The 27,722-nt window shown below is 44.2% G+C and overlaps 1 pseudogene; it reads left to right on the top strand.

Moving 5' to 3' along the window:
- Positions 1 to 93: 93 nt before the first annotated feature.
- LOC144782619 (cyclin-D-binding Myb-like transcription factor 1) lies at positions 94 to 26,270 on the top strand (annotated as a pseudogene).
- Positions 26,271 to 27,722: the final 1,452 nt, after the last annotated feature.

Here is a 27,722-nt window from a genome sequence, read left to right as displayed (position 1 = left end):
CGAGTGGCTGTCGTCAGCGGAAGTGTGCTTACCGACAAAGGTGTTCAGTTGCTTCAGCCCCGGATGTCCCTTACTATTAATAACAGATTGAGTATGAGCACAGTTGCATCAGAATCTGAAACAGTTACACTAGAAACCACAAACTCTGTGACCCTAACTCGAGATACTGAAGGAAACCTTATTTTTCGTTGTCCTCAAAATGATCATGAAGTGAACTCCGAAGAGAACTTAGAACCAGCTCAAAAACAATTTTGTTTTTCTGAGGATAGTTAAAGTGCAGATGAATCCACTCTATGTATTTAAATCCTTGCTATTTCAGAGAATGACCAGAGCTTTCAGATGACTATGACGGCTACTACTGAGTTGCCAAACGATGACATCTGTGAAGAAACTATTGTTGGAGGGTGAATTTTTACCTGCATAGCTATCCAAGGACACACCTATCACCTGCACGACATGACCCCTGTGTAGGCCCTGCTGTCTAGAAGTTACAGGCCTCAGTTACGTTGCCCTGAGCACTGCCATTTTCTCTTAGCTTAAGCAGAAGCAGAAAGCAGGTCTGACCCAAGCTTCACCCTGCTGCTCTTGTCTGCAAGGACCCGCACCCCTACCAGGCCCCACCTCATTGTATATTTCCCACAAGCTGTAGAAGTCAAGTTCCTCAATAAATCTTGCAACATACCCCACGTCCCCCACCTAAGCCATGAATAGAATAAGGGAAGCTCGCACAGCAACTACGTCAAGCAAGATATCCGATAAACTAAGGATAATTGTGGCGAAATATTATCGCAAACTGCCTGATTGACACATGAATAGAACCCTTCGAAGCAACAATAACACATTTCTGATTAATGACAAACTTCCAGTCAGAATGGCAGGAACTCAGTCTAGGCTAACGTATGTGCCACACAATTACGAGAAGGTAGTCACATTTACACCAATGATGGGAAAGTCACCAGGCAGGGGCGTGAGAGGCGACAGAAGGATATGTGGTTCGAGGTGACGTGATATAGCGTGACCATAGGCCCCTCACCCCTGAACAATATAAAAGGCTGGTCCGCCAGAGTATCGTTGAACTACTCCGCGTCTGCACTTGAGTGTCGGACAGGAGTTTTTCCCAGGGGTTACTCGAGATAGCCCTTGTTTTATGTACTTAGGTTTCATGTACTTAGATTCTGCTCCTCCATTGTATATTCTGCTTTATAATGCTTTTTCTTCTTTACATTTAAAGTTATATTACGCTATTTGAAATGTTATGTTTTCTCTGACATTGTTTTATCTCCACTGCATTTTAGGGTGTTTAAATTTGTACTTTCAGGATATCATACATGCAGTGGTGAGTGAGTGTGCCCAATAATATGTGCTTAACCTTTTCTAAACCTTTTTTATGCAATCTGCCTCAGCTCAAAAGTGTACTTAAAGCAAAGCCTCTCTCATAGCAGCTCTAAACTGTACTTTGTAAAACTCAAACTGGCCCATGTGACTTTCAAGAGAATGCTGGGTACAGGGCCAAGTACTACGTGGTTTTTATGCTATCATTGATTATTTCTAGAAGCTGTGTCTTCAAATAAATTGTACAACTCTCAAGCTTCAGTCTCCAAGGCTCATATATATGTTTTTTCCTGTTTTTAGAGCAAGCGTTCCAGGAGCACCGGTTACAAATTAAGCAGTCCTATTTCCCTTAGTTCCCTTTCACGGTCTCCCCAGCGCGGCTTCTGAGCGGCTGCTCTGAGTCCCCTGACCCTCCTGCCCCTAATTAATCATCCCCTCCGACATTTTGGTGACCTCGACGTGATAATAAGGAGTTAAACTGACAGGATGCAGCTGGGTCCTAAGGAGGAAGTACTAAACTGCTAGACGATCCTGCGCAACCGTCCTGCTGGACCATTGTGAGGAGACCTCAGCGCTGAGGGGTAAGCATACATATTATTGTGTCTGCCCGCCGCTGCGGTGTCTCTCTCTTGGGTGCGGCCGAATGGTGTTCAGTGTTGTAGTGCAGCAGTGCTTCTGCCAATGGTCCAGGCTTCCTGTCTGTTAACCTTGTTATATGATTCCACGCAGAGGAAGGGATTGTGTGCCATGTGGAGACTGAACTTGACGGTTAGGTGATTAGTGAGATTCATGAATTTCCTCTTTTGCTTTGTGAATAGTCGCATGTTATTGCTAAGCCTCGTGTGAATACAAAGTAGGATTGTGTTTGTCATCCTTATTTTTAGCTTTTTTATTCAGCATTTATTTAGCGGTTAAAGGGAGCCCCTGTTGCATATAGAATACAGGGAAGGAGAGCCGCACGTGGCAGGTCTCTCAGCTTATGGTGGAGCCTCCTCTCTGGGGGAGGGCCTTTGATACACCTACAATAGGGTGTCAAGGAAGAGTGAAGGTGAATTATACATCTTACTGCTTAAAGGGAACCTCTGAAGTTACAGGGAAGGAAGAGTTGCGTCTGGCATCTTTTCGATATATTCGTGCAAGTGATCCTCTGTTAGGAGCGACGGAGACGAGGAAATCTCTCATGTCAGTAGTCCATGAGAAAGAAGGAATTTCAGCAGGTCCGATTAGCTACCGTGACCTTTGATCTTTCCTTAATCTAGCGGTGATATCCCCTGTTGTATGTCCAGGGAAGAGTTCTGTGCGGGACTAGCAAGTTTATTTACTCATATTGTAGGCATTATATTTTTGCCAAGCTAAACGTGGTTTGTTAATTATTGTTGGTGCACCCCATATGTATAAGAATACTCTAGCACACTCTAGTGGCCATAGAGCGTGATTTTTTGTAAAATAGTTGTTAAAGTGTTTACATTTTACTTATGCTTTTATTAGATACCTGTTTAAACACAGACCTGCATGTTAGCACCTAGTGTTTATTGGTGAATGTATTTAGGTTCATAGAACAAGAACTCTTGTGTGATCCTTACTGTTTTCATGGTCTCTTTTGTTAGGAGTCACTGGCTGGCACAGAGGCTGACCATAGCAAAAGTATACTATTGATATATAAGTGCATTATGATCGTTTATCTTTTCTTGACTGATTATAAACTGTGAACATCGCATTTCTGTGTAACACTGTAATGTCTGGCCCCATACCAATATTATTGTTTAGGGAAGGGGCCCGTTAAGTAGAAACTGCTGCTAATATATTTTGTGGCCATCATTTGAAAAGTGGGTTATGTTTTAGCGAGATCCAATAACTAGGGAGATTGTAAATGTATTTTGGTGTATCCCATGTACGTTGATCTGCCACTGACTAACTGAAGAAAGTCTATAAGCTACAGCATTTCAAGCGCCACGGCTGTCACACAGACATATTGTTTTCTTTTCTTCTTGCTGCTGCTCCCCTGTGTGTACATCTGGCATTCAGGATTTCCCCTTCCCTCCACGAAGCACTGCAGGCTTTGCGAGGGAAGTCTCAGGGAAGTGCTCTGCGTTATTTTATTTTTACTACAGATCGTTTGGACTAAATAACATTTTTTCCTTTTTAACTGCATTCCACACAAATGAATAGGATACATAACTATAGGACATACAAAACTACACACGCCATACACGTGCAGATTTTTATGACATTACCAGGACTAGAGGTACCTGCTATTGTGACATCATTGTGGCCTCACAAACCTTTGCATAGCAAGGTTCTTGAGGCTTGTTTTGGTAACAATCCTACTGCCTTGGAATTCCCTGACAATTCCCCAGAAGGTATTTACAACGGCCCAGAACAAGGAGAAATTAGAGAGGCATTTTATTCCATCATTACAGAAGCATTAGGTGATGAGCTTGTGGTAAACTGCCCCACTCCCGAAAACAACTGACAGGAGGTCAGCCAGATGTCCGGTACATACATGAGCTATAGTGGACAACAAATAGTTGAGGTAGTTCTACACATATTAGACAATAAAATTGTATCAGTGCAGAACGTGAGCGAACAAACTCATAGAAAATATAACAGAAGCGAAATTTCCCTAATATCTAGAGCGTGGGACTTATTGGGAATGCCACTCACACAGGGTACTGAGATAAGGGCATCTACATTGCATCTAGTGAAAGTGTGCCTCCCAGTGCCAACGTATACATCCCCCACTGATAACACACAACTTACACTTCAGTCAGTAGGTAGTGTAGTAAGTAGCGAAAAGCCCTGATACTGCTCACCAGTGTTCACTCACACCGCCTTCTCCAAGCACCAGCTGCCCGGAGGGGCAGGGAGATTCACAGGATACCCTCACTCTACTAGGCTGTGAGCATCACGCCCACGAGTTACATGACCAGCTGCAGAGCAGCCATCACTAAGACTCACAGGACTGTTACAAAGACACCCTTCCACGACGCATTATCCAGAAATGTGGGCATATTCACAAAACAGCATTTTAAAAGGAGATTAGTTTCGCCACATTCACTGCCACAGATAGCCCACCTCAAAGAAAACTCGACTCTAGGAGATGAGCAGACAGCCCAGACAAAACCCAAGACTACAGATCACAGTACACATAGTGAACGGCTGTATTGTTGCCCTTTCTGAAGGTACAGCAAAATCCCCTGAGTCTGTCTCACCCCTGACATGTACAGTCATTTTGACACTAATCTCAGCCCTAGGAATTGACGTAACATCCTTGCAGCAGGTAAGGCTGACAATAACACCCGGTGGCGTTACACTCTTACCCCTGCTTACACTCAATACAGGAGAATAATGTCAACACCCACAGCACATCCACCAGCCTATGACGCAGATGACATTAATTTAGGACGAGGTATAAAGACTGACATAGAACTCTTATCAGATGTCCAGGTAGCCATAGCCCATGACGATGCCTTAGCCCCAGACATCCCAGACAATTCACGAGATAGTACACCAGAGAGTACATCGGGTCAGCTATCCCTAAGCTCCCAAAGCCCAGTACTGCAGGATGCAGCATCAGGAATGCCAGGTCAAATTGACACACTATTGATAGTAAAAATGAGACGTATCCAACTCTGCAGCCCCCAGCAGGAAGAAAACAAAGAGAGCCATGAGGCCTCCCACATGTCACTCCCCAGACCTGACCGCCCAGCACCTACATCCCTCACTGAGAATGACGATACTCCAAGAACTAGACATTATGGCCCATTCCGATTCCCGAGCCACCAGCATTGCAATACACAGAGTCAGTATAATGAGTGGCAGCCCCTTAACACAGGTCCTAATAGAGAGGAAAAGCACCTGCTACAGTTCAATGATGTAAAGAGAGACAGCGAACAGTATCCCTCTGAGGTAGTAACTGAGGGAGACATTAGCAGGACTAGGGCAGAAAGTGAAGAAGAGGACATGTCACACAAACAGCACTCAAGAAGCCCCATAGAAAATACAGCAGCACTCCAGCAACTTGCATTATACCTAGCCAGTATAGGGGATAGAATGACTGAGCATATGGGTGCAAAGAAACGACCAGCACCAAATGAAGTAGCTAGCAGTGTGAAGGAGGTAGAGCCACACAGTGGTGGGGTCCCAACTATCATGCCACAGCAAGGGCCATGGATAGACTTGCATCAGGAAGCACAAAGTGCAGCCCCACCACAGATCAACATGGCAGTCTCTCTCGCAGCCAACTTAAGTGTACCCCAAGCTCCGTCTGCAGTCATTAATTATAACACTCAGGTGACACGACAACATACGCCTATACCTCAGGCATCACCTCTAGTAGTTACACCACATAGACCAATGACACCACAGCTAGAGCAAGACTATTTGGATCTGCCAAAATTGTTCGAACAGGCAGAAAAGAGGAGAAGGCAGAGAAGAAGAGAGATAGAATATGTTACTATGTTAGGTAACGAACGGCGACCTGAGAACATCCCACAGGAATATGATGTATCAGGCACAACACGCCTGCGTACAGCAAGATCTAGAGAACTAAACAACATTGCCCTTTACAGGCCAAGACAGCCATTGACCAGTGGTCTGACGCCAAATGAGATAGTAATATTTGGAGAAGGGAGTGACCTTTATGTCAATCCATTCTCAGATAACTTGGCAGACTGGACAAAGGCTAATGCATTTCAAGAGAATGTCTGGCCCCGAGAAGGATCTTTTGAGCCAGAGCAAATGGCCACTGCTGAAGAATGTATCTTGCAGGAAGCAGGAGATGACGATTGGAACTACACCTACATGCGCCAAGGCCTAAGGGTCTGGAAGAAATACGCACGCAGGTATGGTAACACAAGACCCACGGGGGTAACACACCAGCTGCCCCTGCTGTCCAAAGAGGTCAATGACCCCCCATCTTCAGTAACTTGGTCCCTAACGGACAAAGAAAATATGAAGAGAGAACTCCCACCCCTCACAGAGGGTTTGGAAAAGTGGATACAAGCCTTTGAAAATGACACTTCAGGTGTGTCATTGGCTATTTGGGATATGAGACGTTTGCTCACATCCCTGATTGGAAAGGATGCAGAGGATATGTTTTCATGCATCGACACAAGGCTTTGCACCACTAATTCAGAATTAGAAGGTGATCCTTTCAATAAAATAAGATCAGCGCTATGGAACGAACTGCGCCAAAAGTTTCCAGATGTCTCGGACATCGGATCTCTAATGTCACAAATAAGGCAATCAGCTATTGAGAACACAGCTGCGGAATTAGAACAGCAGAAAGTAAAGAAAAGAAAGACTCTTGATGATGCAGTTAGGCTAGCTTCACCAGTGAGTCAAGTGACTACTGTCACTAATGTTTCACAAAGTGCCTTAAATGTGCTAGGAGGTAACGCACAGGTAACAAATGATCACATACAACAACAGCTACCTCAGCAACACATGCCTGAGTACCAAATGGTGCCCCAGACTCAAGCTCCTGTATCACAGGGAGCTACAGTACTGCCCCCCATCAATTCGGTTTCACAGGGCACCATCCAGCAGCACAAGGCTGGAGGCAATTCAAGTTAGGATGAGCCCACAGCCAACTCTAGTGTTTCCCTTATTCATATTAGAGAGGACCCCATTGTGAATGTCAGGATTAATAACATGTATAGTTTTTTGATTGACACAGGTGCCACATTCTCCTGTATCAAGGAGGGGGCACTGCCCATCTCCAACCAGAGCGCAAACACACTAGATTTCTCTGGGGCGATATTAAGGGTCCCTTTCACAGAGTCAGTACAAATAGAAATAGGAGGTAAAAGTATTCAACAGCGTCTACTTTATACACCACAGTCCACATGGTCTGATGGCCAAATTAAATATGAGAATATGTTTCAATGAAAATGGCACAATGCCCTTTACGGTTCCCAAATGCACGCAGACTGTCAATTTTATGTTTGCATTTTCTATATAGAAATAGATAGTTATGTTATGTGAATGGTCACATATAATTCACACACACTGTAAATTTCACCTAATAATGCAAGACTGAGCAACTAAATAGAATGATTCACTCCCACGTCCCAAAATTCAGCAGCAGCTGACACAGGCACAAGCCAGAGATAAAACGATGGAATGGAATGCACACTAGTTGCATCACATTTCTTTTCAGATAAATAAATATCACGAGTTACGAGATCATGTGCTGCTAGAGCATTTCATCCTTCTAAGGTGGATTCAAAGAATACCTTGAGTTGGAATACAATAAAGATCTGCTGTTTATTACAAAAACACCATTGTGAGTGAACATGTGCATTACAAATAAGCCATCTTTATTTTATAATACAACACGTATATTTTGCATATTGCAAATAGAGACAACACATGTTTTCAGATATTATAAAATACAGACAAATTAATAGAGTTTCTTTTTATTTTCGGGCCATGTTCATAAGTAGCGTTTCTGGCCAGAGTGCATATTCTGGGCGTAGAGCCAAAACAGGAAACAGGCTTCCTGTAGTTGGCAGCAAACAATAAGAAGAGATAAGGAATACGTTTCCAGATATGCACCGCCGTGTACAGCTATTACTTCACACATGCCCAGTGCTAGGGAAAAGTAAATTAATGCAGAAACACAGTAGATTTCAATGTTAAAAGTACGAATGCAGGGAATAAGCAATGCTCAGCACTATGATTTCATTGCACAGCTGCACCTTAGGGAGATACAGGGAAGTGCCCCACCTGAAGGAAAAGAGCTGTGGAGGAAGAGGGGAGTACAGAGGAATAAGATTTTATTTGTTTAATTTTCAGACACACAAGGACAGGAAGGCTTTTTACAAATAGCACTCACTCAGTTACACCTTCCTACACATGTCCCTCGTGATATCATGTCCACTACTTTGCAGACAGAGTGGTTCATTCCCAATGCACATGAACAGATACAACTCTTTGTGTCCTTTTAGAGTCCTTTTTGGAGAGACAGATGCCTAAGATAAAGACACATCATGTTAGTGGTGTGCCCTTTTTTCACGGTAAATTTGAGTTGGACCGTGTGTCCATTGTGACGCGAAGGACGCAGCTACCTTCCTACTTCATGAGGTCATATGTCACTGGGGATTACTGGATGCTGTTACAGTGACCCGCAGTGACAGTGACAGTCATTTTATTTTCATTTTTCATTTTTCAGGCACTGTGACAATGTTAGGGTAAGAGCCTTAACGGCCTGTTCAAGTCTCACCGGCTTGTCATTGACAGATCAATAGATGTGGTTATTCTCTCCGCAAGACTTAAAAAGAAGTCACTGGGCCCTCTTCTGATATCGTAAGCGATGAATTGTTGTTTATTTATGTGCACTAATGCGTGCTCCAAAGTTCTTTTTCATTCAGATATCAAAGACAAAGACAAGCGTCCTATCCCTGATGAACTTCCGCCTATCTGCTTTGGGACACACATCTTTTTATGAAGCGGTTCGGAAGTGGAGAAACTTCAATTCAATGAACACTTGCAAATGAACTTTTTGAGGTTCCACCCGTCACCGTCCAAAATCTGAGCATTGACAGCAAAGAAGACATCATGTGCCAGTTAACGATCCAAGATCAAGGAAGTGGAGATCGTATGATGGCCTACGGACTGAGACGCAGCAACAGAACAACCCTCCATGTCAAGCTTTCAATTAAAAAGATATGTACAGCTATTATTTTCTTTTTTATGTTTGTAGCTGCAGTAACAGCATTTCACTGGCTAGCAGTGCGATCAGAGAGAGAGAGAGGAGCTACTAGTAATATTAAATTTGTCACGACCACAGAGCTACCCATGCCTAAGACACTTCCTGATAACAAGCAAACTGGGAAAAGCACCAGTAGTAGCTATGACACCTCTGTGCCTGTCTTGACACCTTCTGTACCCCATGCTGACCCTACAGGAAGGGACTTGGCACTCGATATCATCTTGACCCCCACTGTGCCAGGTACACCAAGACGATCCCGTCAAAATAAAAGAAATCTTAGACATAGACTGAGTGGCGAGATAGTGCCAGTTAGATATACATCGTGTATCCAACGTAAGCAAGAACAGGCTTTACAAATTACAGACTGGATCAGTAATTTCCAAAAGACAGTTGTTTACACCTTCGACCAGCACTCTATGCCTGATTCCCACTCCCAGCGCCCTAGTGATAGAGCAGAGGATAATGAGATTCACAACGTTCTATTGGTATAGACACATGAGGGAGGTTGGAAGAAAGGTCACAAATGAGTCCTGCTTTGTATGTTCACACATTCCACACGCTGTAGGCGCAGATAGATTGCTCTTTCCTAGAGTAGTCCCACCACCCGCAGCCAAATGTCTTTTACACCTGTTACTTTGCCGCATACATGGTCAGATACAGCTCCACTCAGCCAAAGTGGATGATGCATTCGTAAATACCACAGAGTGGGACTAGTATGTAACATTTAGGGTGATCACTAATCCATTGGAAATTGAAAGGAGAATGGAGGTTTACCGTGATATGAAAGTACCTGCCGACATAATGCAGATTTGGGAACATCACTATAAGAAAATAGGGTACTTCACCTTCCCAACACCCACATCCGAATGCCACTCACCTGAACATCACCAATGTAACCACACCCATGACACATGCCCTTGTCAGTGGAGACCTATTCTACACCTGAAGGCCAGCATTTATTTCAATATCAAATGGAATGGTCCACATGACTTGATATGTAAAGCAGCCTCCTTAGGTAGCACAACTGTAGGACAAGAGCACAAATATAATTTAAATGAGGAGATAGAGAGGGAGTGTATTGAGATATGGGGTAGGGAAACTAGAGGATACACATCCAGTGAAGGTACACCATACACACAGAAAAGAGCATACAAGCTAAAAGTCTCCTCTCCTTTGCTTCCTAGGTAATGGGACTGTGGTAAATAAATAAATAATACCCTATTTTTGAATGAATAAATGAATAACAGATAGCTCAATAAATAAGAGTCAAGATTCGAGGTAGTAGGAGTTTGCAGGTTTATTACAGCATAAAGGACAGGAACAGGACAACCTGCACAGGAATAGGATGGCAGGGCCCAGCAGCGCTGCCGGGGTCAGGATCGGGACAAGGGGAATCATTTTTTAATAACAGTGCATGAGCATATATACATAACGCAAACACATAGCATTACATTGCAATAGGCGTAGCAGTGGGTGGAGCAAAAGGCGTGACGCGTAGCAGTCGCGAAAGATAAGGGTGAAAAGAGGTGTAACAGGGCGTATACATAGACATGTGATGCAAACGTAACAGAATATGTCATGAATGGGGCGGCAACCATGGAGGGGGCTACCTGAGGAGCCGGGACCTCTAACCTGATGGTGCGCGCAAACTGGCAATGACGTGTTACTAGGAGAAGCTGGGGGCTATGAACTCTGTGCTAGGAGCAGAGACTGAAGTCTGGAGAGTCAGGGCGACATGTACCTAAACAGTATCTAGTATCTGATGTTTAGAGAACATGTTGATATAAACTAGAAGTCAGGAGGGGAAAGGCTAACTTGATTCTAAGACTGGACCATGCATTATTCTACATGTAGTACGTGATGAAGAATATTAAATGACCATTAAATGCAGTATTTCTCTAACGTGGAGACGTGAAGGCTAGACAATGACGGAAACTATCGATGCGATTCAGTAGCTTTAGGAATGCAGAGAAGGAGGACTGAACTGATAACTGGAATCATAACATATTCTTAGCAGACTCAGAGGCAGAGCCAGGGTGAGCCGGGCACTGCGAGGCAGGAAGTAAGTGAAGGGTCGAGGATACAGGTGGGGGCTGTATCGCTCCTCAGCGAGGCTTCAGGAGACAGGAGCTGAATCTGGTGTCCAGGCCCTTTTGAGGCCTAGAAACGGGGACTTTTCAATAGAATAACGTGCACACTGAGAAACGTGGCAACGTAGCTTTACATAGGCCTGATATTCGTAGTATTCACGAGAACTGGAAACTGGCATACTAGAGGTGGACACAACTGTAATTGCGTCATTAATCGAACATAGGGAATGCATATGCATATTTAATCATGCACACATAACATATGATGGATGACACGTAGGGACACAGAACATGGCAAAATTTACTTTTCCACATTCCCTCCTTGTCACTACGTTTCCATCAGGAAACATCAATATTCATGATACCATCTATCATTTCATACAGTATCATTTGCTCGTCTCGAATTATCCTGGAACGGGATTTAGAACGGGGCTTGGGACTAGGAATACAAGAGGTAGCACAAATGCCGCAAATCGCAGGGCCACATTGTATACAGAGGCAGCAGCTGAATATGATCGCTACTGCAATACCTAGAAAGGACAAGACTTTCCATCCCCAGGCGGAAATTATATTCCAGAACCAACCGGACCATGTCCAGGTGCCTGGATCTTGGTGTAACAGATGGGCAATTTTATGGAGTCTGGTTATAGCTGAATAAACAGACGGCGCGTTATTTGGAATGAAAATGCAGCAACTAGATCCGATGACTCTACAGGCCCCGCCCCTATCGGCCAGTATGACGTCAAGGACGAGACGATTCTGTAAAACGACAAATCTCATAGCAGATTGCTCTTCAGTTAAGTTACCTAGAGCAGAGGCAGTCTCATTTACTACAGCTTCGAGGGTTCTGGTTAACCTACGGATTAGCTTACTATTCTGGATAGGTCCTATAAAGAAAAAGAAACCTCTGTTGAAATCTGTATACTGTTCTAGAGCAGTTTCAGTATAATCGACAATTGGGGACTCCCTTCTATGTCTAATGTGTACTAGATGTGTGTTTCTATGATAATCAGGTGGGGCTAGGAAAACTGGTGGCAGTAGGAAGGCAATGTAACAGGTTCCCTCCCAATCGAGGGGCAGACGAACATATGCAGTTTGACCACAAATAAAATAAGAATGACGTGAAGCTTTGAAAATGGATTTCCCACTGTCACTATACTTGACAATAGTAGTACAATCACTATGTCCTACATGTACGGAACCATTATTTCGGACACATAATTCGCCTTTAACTGGTAATACTGAAATAGCAGGTAAGTCTGGAGTAGTATCAGACTGAACATTCAGGACCATGAAATTCGAAGAATAGTTACCTAAATTATACACTTCATTTTCTAGATCTAACCCAGTTCTGTGGGGAAGACCTTGCTTGTCTGGAAAACATGTACTGTTAAGAAAAGACATATCTGTTGAGGATGACGTTAACGTGGACCATGCTCCACACGAACCATTATGTGAAAATGGATAAGGAAAAAGTGGCAGAACTCCCTTCGGTATCTGGAAAGGGGGGAGTCGACCACACACCCAACAATTAGTGGCATTGCTGGTCTGATGTGAGTAATGTAACATGCGGATGAAATAATTATTTTTCATAGCGAGGCGGTAAGAGAGTTCATGAGGAGGCAGATCACTAAACGTGTGCTCTACTGTAGCATTAGCAGACTTATTTGCATGAAGAACTGGGAAATACAAGAAAAATGCATAACTGGTGCAGGAAATCATAATGCTGAGAAATAATATGAAACTTAGAAAAACGATACATCGGATCGAGTTTTGACTAACTCTCTCACTATGGGGGTATATTTTATACATGTCAGAAACAGTCTAACCGTTTCACCTAGGGGAGGACTTAGACAATCAAACTGGCTGACTTATTTTACTAGACCGGAGTTTCAACTTATACTCCTGTTGCGGAGTTTTCTCTAACAGGGGAGGGTTTGTAGCAATGTCTTTTGCGGGACAGTCCTTGAGAACAATATTTTGGCAGTCCTTCAAATCCTGGGAAATGTTCTTTGAGACGGGTTTCAGTCCATAAAACTTCTTTACATGCGAAAGGTGCACCCAGCCTTTGCGACCCTCCAACTTCACGGCTGTACGGGTGGCGAGGAGGACCTGTCGGGGCTCCTTCCAGCGTGGCTCCAGCGGACTTGAGCGGTCAAAATTGCGGACAAGAACCATGGATCCTGGAACGATTTCATGCGGTGCCACCTCGGTATTGTCTGGAAATGCGGCGGCAACCTGTGAACGACAAGAGTTGAGGGCAGACATCAAGGAAGCTAGGTAATCTGTCAGCATATTACTTGAAACATCGGTAATACTTCGGGGTCTAGGAGTACCCCACATGTTAGGGGGGCGGCCGAAAACGACCTCATACGGGGACAGACCTGATCTGGAATGTGCGACCATGCGCATATAAAATAAAGCGACTGGCAGAGCTACTAGCCAGTCCACACCTTTCTCTTTACACACTTTTGCAATACGGATTTTCAGAGTCTGGTTATGTCTTTCTACGAGACCGGCTGCTTCAGGATGGCGTACACAATGAAACTTCCACTGGTACCCCAACAAAAGGGAAACATGCTTCATTAACTCAGATGAGAATGGCTGGCCGTTGTCAGAATATACGACTCTAGGGAGTCCATAACGGGGGAAGAACTCACGAACCAACTGCTTGGCAGTGGTCGCGGCGGTGTAATCTGGAACTGGATATGCTTCTGTCCACCTGGACAAAGCGCATACAACTACAAGGACATACTTGAAACCTCGACATCGCTCCATCTGAATATAATCCATCTGGAGGACTTCAAAAGGGTGGTCAGGGGGCTGGAATCCACCTTGTTCCACCGAGACACTTTTACCTGGATTAAACTGACAACATATCATACAGGTACGGACTTTCTGCTTGGCTGCAGCTCGTAAATGCTTGTTGAACCAAATGTTCTGGATACTGTCTAACATAGCTTTTTCTCCTAAATGTGCTGGACTATGTGCGGTATTAATAATGACTTGAACCATAGAGTCGGGGAGAAACCATGTAGCTCTACCCTTCGTTAACCATCCTTGATCTGTCTGGACCCCTCCTTGTTCGGACCATTTCTTGATTTCTTCGGGAGTAGCATGTAACTGGATATCTATGACATCTTGTGTAGGGTCCTTAACTGTCATACATGTAATCGGATCTGGAGTGTGTGTCATGTTAACTGGAATGTCTAGAGTCTGTGCTGTAAGCTTGGCTGTGCGATCTGCTAGATCGTTACCTTGAGAAATAATGTCAGTAACTTTCGTATGTGCTTTGCACTTCATGATAGCGATAGATGTCGGTAAATGTATGGCATCTAACAGAGCTTGAATAAGGAGACCATGCTGAATCTTGGTTCCATGAGAAGTCATGAAACCTCTCTCCTGCCAGAGCACTCCGAAGTCGTGTACAACTCCAAATGCGTAACGTGAATCTGTGTAAACATTAACTTTCAAGTTCTTGGCGTGTATGCAGGCTTGTGTCAGAGCAACTAGCTCTGCTGCTTGAGCGGACAGGGTGTCAATACGGTGTGTTTCAATAACTTCAGTGTCAGTAGTCACTGCATACGCGGCGACTAGTTCTCCTGTACTTGTTCTCATACATGAACCATCCACATAAAGTGTCAGGTCGGGGTCTGGTAACGGAATATCTGTCAGATCTTGTCTTGGCTTGGTCATAATGTTAACTACTTCCACACAGTCATGTGTGGCCGAATTCGAAGTAACTGATGGTAACAGTGTAGCAGGGTTCAGGATGTTGCAGCGTCTGATTTCTATGTGTGGCTGGAACAGTGTCAATTCATAACCTGTTAAACGTGCAATTGTCAAGTGCTGAGTTTGTGTTCGGTTTAAAAGAACTTCCACGGAATGTGGAACTTGTACTGTCAAGGTATGTCCTAATACTATGGAATCACTTTGTCTGATAGCTAGTGCTGTGGCTGCAACTGACTTGAGGCACGCAGGCAGAGCCTGGGCTACAGGATCTAATGTGCTCGAAAAATAAGCACAGGGCTTGTACTGTCCTGCTTGATCTTGTGTGAGAACAGATAATGCTGTACCTTCGCGTTCAGTGACGAAAAGTGTAAAAGGCTTACTGTAGTTCGGTGTCGCTAGAACTGGAGCTTGGCATAGGGCTTTCTTTAACTCATTGAAACTAAGTGTATGTTCAGATGTCCAAGGGAGGACAGTCGATACGGCTGCCTCCTGTGTCGTTAACTGTATCAATGGCTTGGCTAGAAATGCATACTGAGGAATCCATTGTCTGCAGTAAGAAGTAAGGCCGATAAAAGCACGTACCTCCTTCTGGGTCTTGGGCTGAGGAAGACTCGCTATTAACTGGATACGGTCTGGTGTCAACTGCCTACCCCTCTTGGACAGTAAGTGTCCTAAGTAGACCACTTGCTGGACACAGAATTGAAGCTTCGAAGGGGACACCTTGTGCCCCATCTCGGCTAGGAAATACAAGACTGTAAGGGATGCTCGCTCGCAAGCACGTTCAGAACGGGCTGTGATCAGGAGATCATCGACATACTGGAGCAGGGCAGTGTCAGTTGGCATGTGAATGTTGTCTAGTTGTCTTTTAAGTGCTTGACTGTAAATGCTAGGGCTTTCTGTGAAACCTTGAGGAGCGCGTGTGAACATATAGCTCCTTCCATTTAAACAAAATCCGAAAAGGAACTGGCTGTCTGGATGAATAGGGACACTGAAAAACGCATTCTTGAGGTCGATTACAGTAAAGAACGTGGCTTCGGAATCAATGGCTGTCAATAGGGAAGAGATATCTGGAACGACTGGGTACTGAGGAATAATACACTTATTAAGTTCTCGTAGGTCAATCACTAATCGATATACTGGGGGTGCATTTGGATCAGTACGTTTCATGACTGGAATGATCGGAGAATTGCATACATTGGAGTCAGTTTCTACAACCACTCCTTGAGCCATGAGCTCGTCAATAATTTTGGATAAGGCTGCTACAGCCTCAGGTGGCAATCTGTACTGTCTGATTCGTGGTAACACCACACCTGACTTGAGAGTCACACGATAGGGTGTGATTTGCATATAACCAACATCAGTTGGACCTTGCGCCCATAGATGTTGCGGAACATTAGACAATCTGGGATCAAAATCTCGTAATACATAGTGACCCTTAAAGTCACGTAGGAACAATCGTATTCCCTCTGGGGAACAGCATATAACTGCACCTAACTCTTTCAGTGTTTTAATACCTAATAGGTTTTCTGGACATGACTTAGTAAGTAACAGATCAGTAGTGCGGGACAATGGACCTACTTCTAGAGTAACTGGCTTTGATATTTCATTTACAATGGGTTTTCCTGAAAATCCAAGGGAAACATTTCTTGAGCCTGAGAGCGGAGCCCCTGGAACTTCGGCGTGACTAATTGTGGTCCTACTTGCCCCTGTATCAATCAAAAACTTTCTGTCTTTCCCTAATACTTGACTGTGAACATAGGGACCTTCTTGATCTACAGGTATCTCGATGAGAGGCAAGCCTACCTCCCTCTCTAGGCTGTTTCATGAATACTGCTGGTACTCTGGATACTCAGACTGTGCATACTGGTACATCTGCTGTGTAACGTGCTGTGTTGCAGCGATAGGCTGCGGTGCTGTAACTGTCTGTGGTGCATTCTGTGGCTGAGGAATCTGTGAAACTTGTTCTTGTCTAGGCGGACGTGGTCTTTCTTTAGTCTTACCGGTAGCTATGTTATGTTTCAGAACTGCACACTCGTTTATAAAATGACCTGGCTGTTTACAATAATTGCAGTTCCCTTTAACGGGAGCTGCAGGATGACTGGCTTGATTCGGACCCCTCTTCTGACTGTCTTGAGGAACAGATTGTGCAACTAGTACTTTAATTTTCGTGTCTTTCATACGTTTTCTCTCGTGTTCTTGTTCTTCCCTGATCCTATTCTGGTGGTATTGGAGCATCTGCAACATCTGGGACGGGGTATTAGCTTGCCAGGTACTTTCGACTTTCAAAACTCGATTTTTAATTTGTGGACTTGAATTCTCGACTAATTTAGTAACAAAAAGGTGAGGGTATGACTCACTACTTGTCTTGAGGCCACTGTTGATGCTAAAACATTTCTCAAATCTAGAATAAAAATCACTAATATCTTCGTCTTGTTTCTGTTTACAGGCTGAGATTGCATCCCAGTCTTCTTTTCTAGTTGTCAATAATCTAGGTAAAACTTGTATTAATAATTCTGGTAATTCTTTACATTTCGCTCCAAGACCGGTACCTGGTACTCGTGCCTTGTCTTCAGCTTCTAGAACTGCCCAATCGATCTTTTTCTCTCCCACCTCCCATTCTTTTTCCTTGAGCTTTTCATACACCCCTGCGGGCAGCAGAACCTTTAACATTTTAATTATATCTGGATACGTGTATTCTCCCATACGGAGCATGTCTTTTAATTCTCTATGGAACCCTGCTGGATCTTTGTCATGACAGGGAATTAATTTCTTCATCTCTAGGAGTTCCATCTTTGTAATCGGAGTGTAAACAAACACTCGTTCTAGTTCGCCACCCGTTCCTCTAACTGGGTGGACTTCTCGTAACGGATTCTGTCGCTCTATGTAAAATGGTTTACTTTCTGGGGGTGAGACATGAACAAAATGCGGGTTCAGAAACGTTCTATATTTGTGACGCTGTTCTAGAATGACACTAATTAAGTCGGTACCTAAACCTTTCCATCTATACTGGAGTAACTCGTTCAGGATATCATGTAACGGGCCTGGATCAGAGTGCTGACCCTCATACAATGTAATGAGGTGCTGAATCATATACATACCCGCCAGTCGTTGCTCGGCTGGGGGCATTTTCAGAAACATTTGTGCCACTATTTCGTCTGGAAAAGTGGTAGAATCAGTAATCCATCGGACTGCTGATCGGGCTAGTTCTTGTTCATGCATGGTACTTAACTCACTGTAACCGATTCGTGATTTCAGAATGTGATCGGTAGCTTGAAACACTTGTTCTAGAGAACCTTGTTCTGGTGCTGGATGATGGAAAATAGACTTGTGTTCTAGGCGTAAATGGCGATCTGGAAATCTAGATTTTCCTACATACGCTATTCTGTCGGGATTCTCGTCGTCTAACTCTTCAGGATCAGAGTTACTTTCTTTCTCGCTTACTTGTGCTGCTTTACGCTGTTCGTGTAACTTTATTATTTCTTTACGGATTTTCTTGTACATACTCTCCATAGCACCGACGGTCTTGTGCTTACCCTCGGCTATATTATCACTCCACCTTGTCAGGGTTTTCATTTCAGCCGGATCTTTAGACGGGTAATCTTGTTCTCTTATTAGACAATTGATCAGAAACTTTAATATCATGAGCTGGGTCTCAGCTTTCCTTTGAGACATGGCCTCGCCAATGCTTTCTGGATCATCCCCTGTACGGATGAAACGATATATTCTGTCTAGATCTTCTTTCATATTCGGTAAGGTGACTAGATACTCGGCCACCTTTCTTACGCGGAATGAATATAAAACCATATTATCCTCGCCTGGGACTGGATCATAGCCGCATTCGGCAAGGGATTTTCTTATTTCTGCTACAGTCTGATGTCTGGGCGTACGCTGTGATGCTTGTATATGTAATTCGGCTGTCGTTAAACGCTTGTGTGGCGGCGGGGTTTGAGGAGTACCTCCCCCTGCGGCCCCTAAACTAGAGTCGTCTACTGAGGCTCTTCGTCCTGGCAGAGTGGGAAATGGAAATGTAGGCTGGACTTGTATGGCGGGCTGGACCGGGGGTACCGTAACAGGTACTCCGGTGTCTGGAGGAGCGGGAAGTGCCTGATTTACAGGGACTGGCGGAGCGCGAACAGGATTTGCATATTCTGGGACTGTGTCGTCCAAATAGGACGAAATAAAAATATCAGCTGCGGTCGGTTTGTGACGCAGCTTGGTCGGAACTAATAGTGGCGGGAAATTACTGGATGCCTCTGGGGTCGCTTTTGGCAAGCCCTCGGCAAGGAGAGGATACATACCCCTAATAAGGGCATGCCTCTGTCTGTCTGACTGTTCGGCTTTGACTTGTTCACCTATCTCGATTAGTTCTTTTTCTTGTGCTCGTTCTAAGGATTCTCTACTTAATTCTGACTTTCTGATTTCTTTTTCAGTTCTTTTATGAGCTTCTTTGCGCCATAACTCGATGGCATCTTTCTGTGACTGTCTGGCTTTCTTTTTCCATAATGCTTCTTCTACTCGCATGATGCACTCGGCATCCCATGTACCCGATACGGGCCATCTGTACTTTTCTTCTAACTGTTTGGTATACTCTACCCATAAATCTAGATACAGTATGGCGCTTATGCCATGCTTCTGATACATAAAATGACCTGGACTGTCCCTAGGCGGGACAGGAACTGCTGCTTCCAGCAGACCCTTTCTAGTTTTTAACTGACGTAACTTGGAAAACAAGGGCATGACTGGACTGTAATCTAGACACAATACAATACACAATGAACACGATACTTATTCCCCATTCATACCACGACATTAAAATACATGAAGAACATTTAAAAATAACAGTTCGAACAGAATACTACCTGGAATACGGAACACAGAATACATGAATTTTCTCGAGAACAGAACTGACTAGAACAGGAACTAGATGCACTGCTGAAACAGTACGAAACTTACCGGTCTCATACAGAGACACGTCAGGACCCGTATCCACCGAAGTGGACACTTCGTTTGTGGGTCTGTGTACCACCAACCCACGGACCAGAGTCAATTAAATTGACCCTGTCTAGATACTACCCCAGTAATGGTACTCACCGGGCAGCAAGAACGGAAGGCCTCAGACTGGACGGGACTGCCTCGACGTCGGACGGACGAACTTCGGACTTCTGTTACGGGTGGGCCTCCGGATACCTCGGACCTTGGACTCTCGGCTTGGGCTCTGGTCGGGACTCGCCGCGTTCCTCCACCGTCTCGTCTGGATGCTGGACCGCCTCCTCCGTCTCCTCCGTGGGCCTGAGGGATACTTGAAGCAGAAATATCTGCCGGTGCGCAGAAGAGTTCCGTCACGACTGCAGAGGGTCAGGGGGTCGGCGTGGCTTCACCGACGCGTGGGGAAAGGGCAAGTCCCTGTTCGGGCGCCATTATGTGGTAAATAAATAAATAATACCCTATTTTTGAATGAATAAATGAATAACAGATAGCTCAATAAATAAGAGTCAAGATTCGAGGTAGTAGGAGTTTGCAGGTTTATTACAGCATAAAGGACAGGAACAGGACAACCTGCACAGGAATAGGATGGCAGGGCCCAGCAGCGCTGCCGGGGTCAGGATCGGGACAAGGGGAATCATTTTTTAATAACAGTGCATGAGCATATATACATAACGCAAACACATAGCATTACATTGCAATAGGCGTAGCAGTGGGTGGAGCAAAAGGCGTGACGCGTAGCAGTCGCGAAAGATAAGGGTGAAAAGAGGTGTAACAGGGCGTATACATAGACATGTGATGCAAACGTAACAGAATATGTCATGAATGGGGCGGCAACCATGGAGGGGGCTACCTGAGGAGCCGGGACCTCTAACCTGATGGTGCGCGCAAACTGGCAATGACGTGTTACTAGGAGAAGCTGGGGGCTATGAACTCTGTGCTAGGAGCAGAGACTGAAGTCTGGAGAGTCAGGGCGACATGTACCTAAACAGTATCTAGTATCTGATGTTTAGAGAACATGTTGATATAAACTAGAAGTCAGGAGGGGAAAGGCTAACTTGATTCTAAGACTGGACCATGCATTATTCTACATGTAGTACGTGATGAAGAATATTAAATGACCATTAAATGCAGTATTTCTCTAACGTGGAGACGTGAAGGCTAGACAATGACGGAAACTATCGATGCGATTCAGTAGCTTTAGGAATGCAGAGAAGGAGGACTGAACTGATAACTGGAATCATAGCATATTCTTGGCAGACTCAGAGGCAGAGCCAGGGTGAGCCGGGCACTGCGAGGCAGGAAGTAAGTGAAGGGTCGAGGATACAGGTGGGGGCTGTATCGCTCCTCAGCGAGGCTTCAGGAGACAGGAGCTGAATCTGGTGTCCAGGCCCTTTTGAGGCATAGAAATGGGGACTTTTCAATAGAATAACGTGCACACTGAGAAACGTGGCAACGTAGCTTTACATAGGCCTGATATTCGTAGTATTCACGAGAACTGGAAACTGGCATACTAGAGGTGGACACAACTGTAATTGCGTCATTAATCGAACATAGGGAATGCATATGCATATTTAATCATGCACACATAACATATGATGGATGACACGTAGGGACACAGAACATGGCAAAATTTACTTTTCCACAGGACGGTACCTGTGGGCAGGAATGCCAATTGCAAGAGCACTAGATTTAATTCGGACATGAAGTACGGCACATCCATCCTCATTGGTATCTACGGATCTGCGGAGAAAATGTGTATCTGCAGTTGCCTCCCCAATGGCAAGGACTTTGCTCTATCGTGACGATTCATGAATGGCATCTCGTCGTCCCAGCAACGAACATTTCCCACATCCATACACACCCAATGGCAGGTGATGTCACCCTGCCCCACCACCGAAAAAGAGAAGTCAAAAAGTACTCCTCAGATGACACATTCCATGAGATTCCGGAAGATATCAACGATGCTGAACTTTACCTTGGGGGAGTTATCCCCATGTTCCAGACCAAAGACAATGCCCGATGGCAACAAGTAACGAGATATGAACTGATGCAGCTTGTTAACAACACCCGTGATGGGTTCAACGCCGTGAAAGAAAAACTACGACCTTTGAGACTCGTGGTTCTGAAACAACGCTATGTTTTAGACCAGTTAATTGCGATGACTAGTGGTGGATGCGCCAGGATGGGGAAGGTCGTTCTGCTGTGCCTTGATATTGGCCGATGATGCGGATAACATAACACTTACAAAGGCCATTGGGGATTTGGACAATTTGGGACAACAGATGCCTGAGGATGGAAGTGCAAAAGCAGATGTTTTAAGTAATTGGTCCAACTTGGACTGGACGCCTTTATGGCTATCTGCAGTACTAAAATTTATAATGCCTATATTATGTGTGCTTGTAGTTGTGTATTTCGGAACACGGATTATGTTGCATTATGTTAGAAAAATAAGGTCTAAAAGAGTTGAGATGAACTACACAGATGTGAACACAGGTATGCACAGGGGACAAGGGGAAGATGTAGAGATAGCAGTGTTGAACATAGAGCGTACTGGCCCCGACCCTCACTTAGAGCAGGTTCCTTCTGAAAGTCAGTATCAGTCCCCAGTACATGGTGGCCCACCACTTCTCTCAGGGAGAGACTTGGTACGTCCCTATGAGACAATGTGTAAGAGATTAGGAGGACCAGGTGAGGATTTAGGAGCTACTTCTTTATAACTCGCCCTGGCCACTTCCCCCATCTCCAGCTAAGTATGCAGTTCGTATGATGTTCGAGATGTTGATTGGTTCAATAATTTGAACCAGAGGGGGGAATGTTGGAGGGTGAATTTTTACCTGCATAGCTATCAAAGGACACACCTATCACCTGCACGACATGACCCCTGTGTAGGCCCTGCTGTCTAGAAGTTACAGGCCTCAGTTACGTTGCCCTGAGCACTGCCATTTTCTCTTAGCTTAAGCAGAAGCCGAAAGCAGGTCTGACCCAAGCTTCACCCTGCTGCTCTTGTCTGCAAGGACCCGCACCCCTACCAGGCCCCACCTCATTGTATATTTCCCACAAGCTGTAGAAGTCAAGTTCCTCAATAAATCTTGCAACATACCCCACGTCCCCCACCTAAGCCATGAATAGAATAAGGGAAGCTCGCACAGCAACTACGTCAAGCAAGATATCCGATAAACTAAGGATAATTGTGGCGAAATATTATCGCAAACTGCCTGATTGACACATGAATAGAACCCTTCGAAGCAACAATAACACATTTCTGATTAATGACAAACTTCCAGTCAGAATGGCAGGAACTCAGTCTAGGCTAACGTATGTGCCACACAATTACGAGAAGGTAGTCACATTTACACCAATGATGGGAAAGTCACCAGGCAGGGGCGTGAGAGGCGACAGAAGGATATGTGGTTCGAGGTGACGTGATATAGCGTGACCATAGGCCCCTCACCCCTGAACAATATAAAAGGCTGGTCCGCCAGAGTATCGTTGAACTACTCCGCGTCTGCACTTGAGTGTCGGACAGGAGTTTTTCCCAGGGGTTACTCGAGATAGCCCTTGTTTTATGTACTTAGGTTTCATGTACTTAGATTCTGCTCCTCCATTGTATATTCTGCTTTATAATGCTTTTTCTTCTTTACATTTAAAGTTATATTACGCTATTTGAAATGTTATGTTTTCTCTGACATTGTTTTATCTCCACTGCATTTTAGGGTGTTTAAATTTGTACTTTCAGGATATCATACATGCAGTGGTGAGTGAGTGTGCCCAATAATATGTGCTTAACCTTTTCTAAACCTTTTTTATGCAATCTGCCTCAGCTCAAAAGTGTACTTAAAGCAAAGCCTCTCTCATAGCAGCTCTAAACTGTACTTTGTAAAACTCAAACTGGCCCATGTGACTTTCAAGAGAATGCTGGGTACAGGGCCAAGTACTACGTGGTTTTTATGCTATCATTGATTATTTCTAGAAGCTGTGTCTTCAAATAAATTGTACAACTCTCAAGCTTCAGTCTCCAAGGCTCATATATATGTTTTTTCCTGTTTTTAGAGCAAGCGTTCCAGGAGCACCGGTTACAAATTAAGCAGTCCTATTTCCCTTAGTTCCCTTTCACGGTCTCCCCAGCGCGGCTTCTGAGCGGCTGCTCTGAGTCCCCTGGCCCCTCCTGCCCCTAATTAATCATCCCCTCCGACACTATTACTCAATTTGACTATCTTCAGAATGAACAACTGGACAACCTTCCTCCTACAACAAATGAAGGGATGTATGACATTACAACGCATGCTTTTAGATCGCATGCTTTTACAACGCGGTTTTTACAACGCATACCATTACAACGCATAGTGCTTTTAGGCGCTGGATAGTGAATTGTTTAATTTACTATTCCAACTCCAGTCCCCGTGGATAGTAGGGAAGGTGTTGGATAGTACATTAAACCTATTCCCTATCCTAGAGCGCCCCCCAGCGCAATGCGTTGTAATGGTTTGCGTTGTAAAATTTGCGTTGTAAAGGCACTGCGTGGTAAAAGTTGCGTTGTAAAGGTTGTTTACCCAAATGAAGATGTGACCCCTGTCAGCCAGGCCGGGTTTACAACAAGAGAAGATAGGGATTCCCTGACTTATTAAGGGCCACAAGTGGAAGAAAGGAATTTGGTCGAAGGAAGAAATTGACCTTTTAATGTCGAACATCGATCAGTATTTAAAGGTACGTGGCATGACAGATGCCGCAGAAATAATCTTTGAAATGTCAAAGGATGAGAGAAAGGATTTCTACCGGACCATCGCCTGGGATCTGAATCGTCCCCTTTTTGCAGTGTACAGAAGAGTTCTTCGCATGTACGGTGACACAAATCATGTTGGAAAATACACGCGTGAAGAAATTCTAAGGCTCAGAGAGCTTTGCATTAAGCACGGAAATGACTGGGCCATGATAGGAGCTGCTTTGGGCAGAAGTGCATGTTCTGTAAAGGATCGGTGCAGGCTGATGAAAGAAACCTGCAATAGAGGGAAATGAACAGAAGATGAAGAATGGCAACTCGCAGAAGTGATCCACGAGTTGACGGGCAAGATGCAGGCGATGCTGTCACCCAGGGTGTATCCTGGGCGGCTGTGGCAGAGAGAGTTGGTTCGCGATCCAGTAGTAGTGCAGTTCCAAGTGGTTAAATTATCTAAATTGGAAGCAGAGTGGGGGGACCGAGTGGACAAAAGAAGATGAAATGACTCTCATTCTGACAATAACGGAGCTTGACATGCTAGATGAAAATGATATAAACTGGGACATACGAGCTGAAGGTTGGAGCAGTGTCCGTTCACCTCAGTGGCTTTGAAGTTAATGGTGGACTGTTAAGAGGCAAATTGCAAATCACAAGGATGTTTCATTTCCTGCGCTAATCAAAGGACTTCGACACCTGCACGAAACCCCAAATCATCTTCCAGGACAACTGACAATAGATACAAAAATATTGGACCGGATTCTACAACCCTAGTTTGAATACAGGGATCCAGCATGGATGAGAATTTAGTTTTAACACAGAGTCCTGTGGGAGCACTGCAGATTCCAGTACAAATTACTTGTGTTTCTTCCATGGATTCCCCCAGTTCTGGTGATTCAGAATCAATTACACTAAATAGTGGCACACTACAGACCATTGAGATTGTTCCATCTATACATCTGCAGCCTACTTCAACCCCGGGCACTTTTTTACTTCAGACAAACTCAAGCCAAGGCATTCCTTTAACTCTAACCACCAGTCCTACAATGAGTTTAACTTCCACTGCTTCCCAGCATCTTTGGATCAGGTCTCGGTGCATTCCTTATCTCCAGAACATTTGTTGAAAACAAGTGACAGTGTGACAGTGCACTGTCGCACTTCGAATGCCAGCATGCGCACTTTATCTTCTGAAGATATCACCTCCTCCATTGCACAAGAAGGACTTACCATTGGTTTAGCTCAAAAGAAGAATTCAAGGAGCAATGAAAACACCCTGGCAGCAGATTGGTTTAAAGAGGAAATCCAGCAGACCACTCTTACCACAGATGAACATTGTTCTTATGGCATGGATCAGCCAACAGATTTTAATGGCAGTGGCAGTGTGGATTTACTGGAGCATTTAGCAAGGACTGATGAAGAGATTGTTGATCCTATTCCCAAAAAGGAGGAAGCCTTGCATCAAAGTTTTGTAACAAAGGGCCTTGCATCTCCCAGCATGGACGAAAAAGAAAGACTATCTGTAACTAATTGTGTGACTATACTTGTTTCTTCTCCACATGGATTTCTCCAGACAGCAAACAGCTTAGATGGTGAATCGGTCTTACCATTGACATCCTTGACAGATCCAATATTGGAGCACAGTGAAGAGAGAGCCCACATCGTTGGATCGTCTGGCAGCTCAGGATCACCAAAAAGATGCTGAAGATTTGTAACTTGTGACTAAAGTAACAGTCTAGCGTCTGTATCAGTACCACATCACTGTGTGAAGTTGTAGTTGGAGCCAAAAAGAGTTTCTTCTTATGAAGTAATAGGAGTGATTTCTTTCTTCTCAATGCTGGGTATTTCCACTGACTATATTCACTTGAATCTATATACCTCAGCTGAAGCCGTGTAAAGTAACTCAGTGCTCCAAAGCCAAGTTTCTAAAAATGTATTATTCTGAAGGTTATAACCTCTTAGAAATTTTAGACTATTTCTATGAAGGTGGTCAACTTTTTTTTCTCCAAACAGTACTATTTTGCATGCCGCTTTCTGTTCTAAATTATACATCGTGAGAATGGACAGTAATATATGAGGCGCTTACAGCAATAAACGAATATATGCTAGTTTACACTCGTTACAGTCATCAGTGTTAAAAAGAACAGACAAGAAGAATGCCTGTTTGCTAACAAATATACTTGCACTAAATGCATTTTGGTAAGTGTACAGAAAAGCAATTTTGTGCTTTCATGTTTTTACTGTGGGGTACCTGGAAGGCAAAAAGTAATCAATAAAAACAGTTTCAAATATTTTGATTCCTAGACATGCAATTACTATATACATCCTGCGTTCTGACCGCAGTTCTATGGGTAAATTAAGAACAGTACGCTTTGTAGTTTATTTCAAGAATAAAGATCATCCAGAAGTTAGACGTTCCACAAAGACTGCAGCCTGGCTTATAAAAGTGGGACATAATTTTAAATAAAAACGCAAAAAACTTGTGTAAATTATTTTTTTAGTCCTGTTATTTAACTTTTATATTCAAAGCTTGTCTTTCACCGTTCAATAAAACAGTTTTGTTATAGTGAAATTAATTTCGGAGGATGTTTGGACAAACCATCTGCAAACTTACTTCAACGCAGACCCCCATAGCAATTTGGAAAAACTAGTGGACATCATCTCGCACTCCCCCCGCACCCCCCTTCACCAAAGGTATACCTTGCCACTCAGCTTCTCTTTAAAAACGATCGAGGGCAGAATTAAGCAAAGTCATCAAGAGGGTGCCCCTGGGCCCAACGGCTTGCCACCAACGCTATACAAACATGACCGAAAATACTGGTCTAGTATATTACTACGGCTTTTTGATAACATCGTTGCAACAGGAACAATCCCAGAATCCTGGAAAGGTTCCATCTTCTCCCCTATTTATAAAAAAGGCTGCAAGAGCGACCCAAAAAACTACAGGCTCATCGCCCTTATTGACATCGAGGCCAAGTACTATGCCGGTGTCATCCTGGCCGAACTCCGGGAATGGGCATGGGAAAAATCCTTAATTCCAATCAATCAAACTGGGTTCCAGGAAAACCTGGGAACCACCACAAACATCCTGGCTCTTTCGCTTTTAGCTGACTCCTCAAAAGCGACAAGAAAAACATTATTTGTCTGCTTCATCGAC

This window comes from Lissotriton helveticus, chromosome 9, assembly GCF_964261635.1.
Source record: "Lissotriton helveticus chromosome 9, aLisHel1.1, whole genome shotgun sequence".
Taxonomy (NCBI): Eukaryota; Metazoa; Chordata; class Amphibia; order Caudata; family Salamandridae; genus Lissotriton; species Lissotriton helveticus.
The sequence above is the reverse complement of the archived record's forward strand: the minus strand, read 5'-3'. Positions and strand labels throughout refer to the sequence as shown.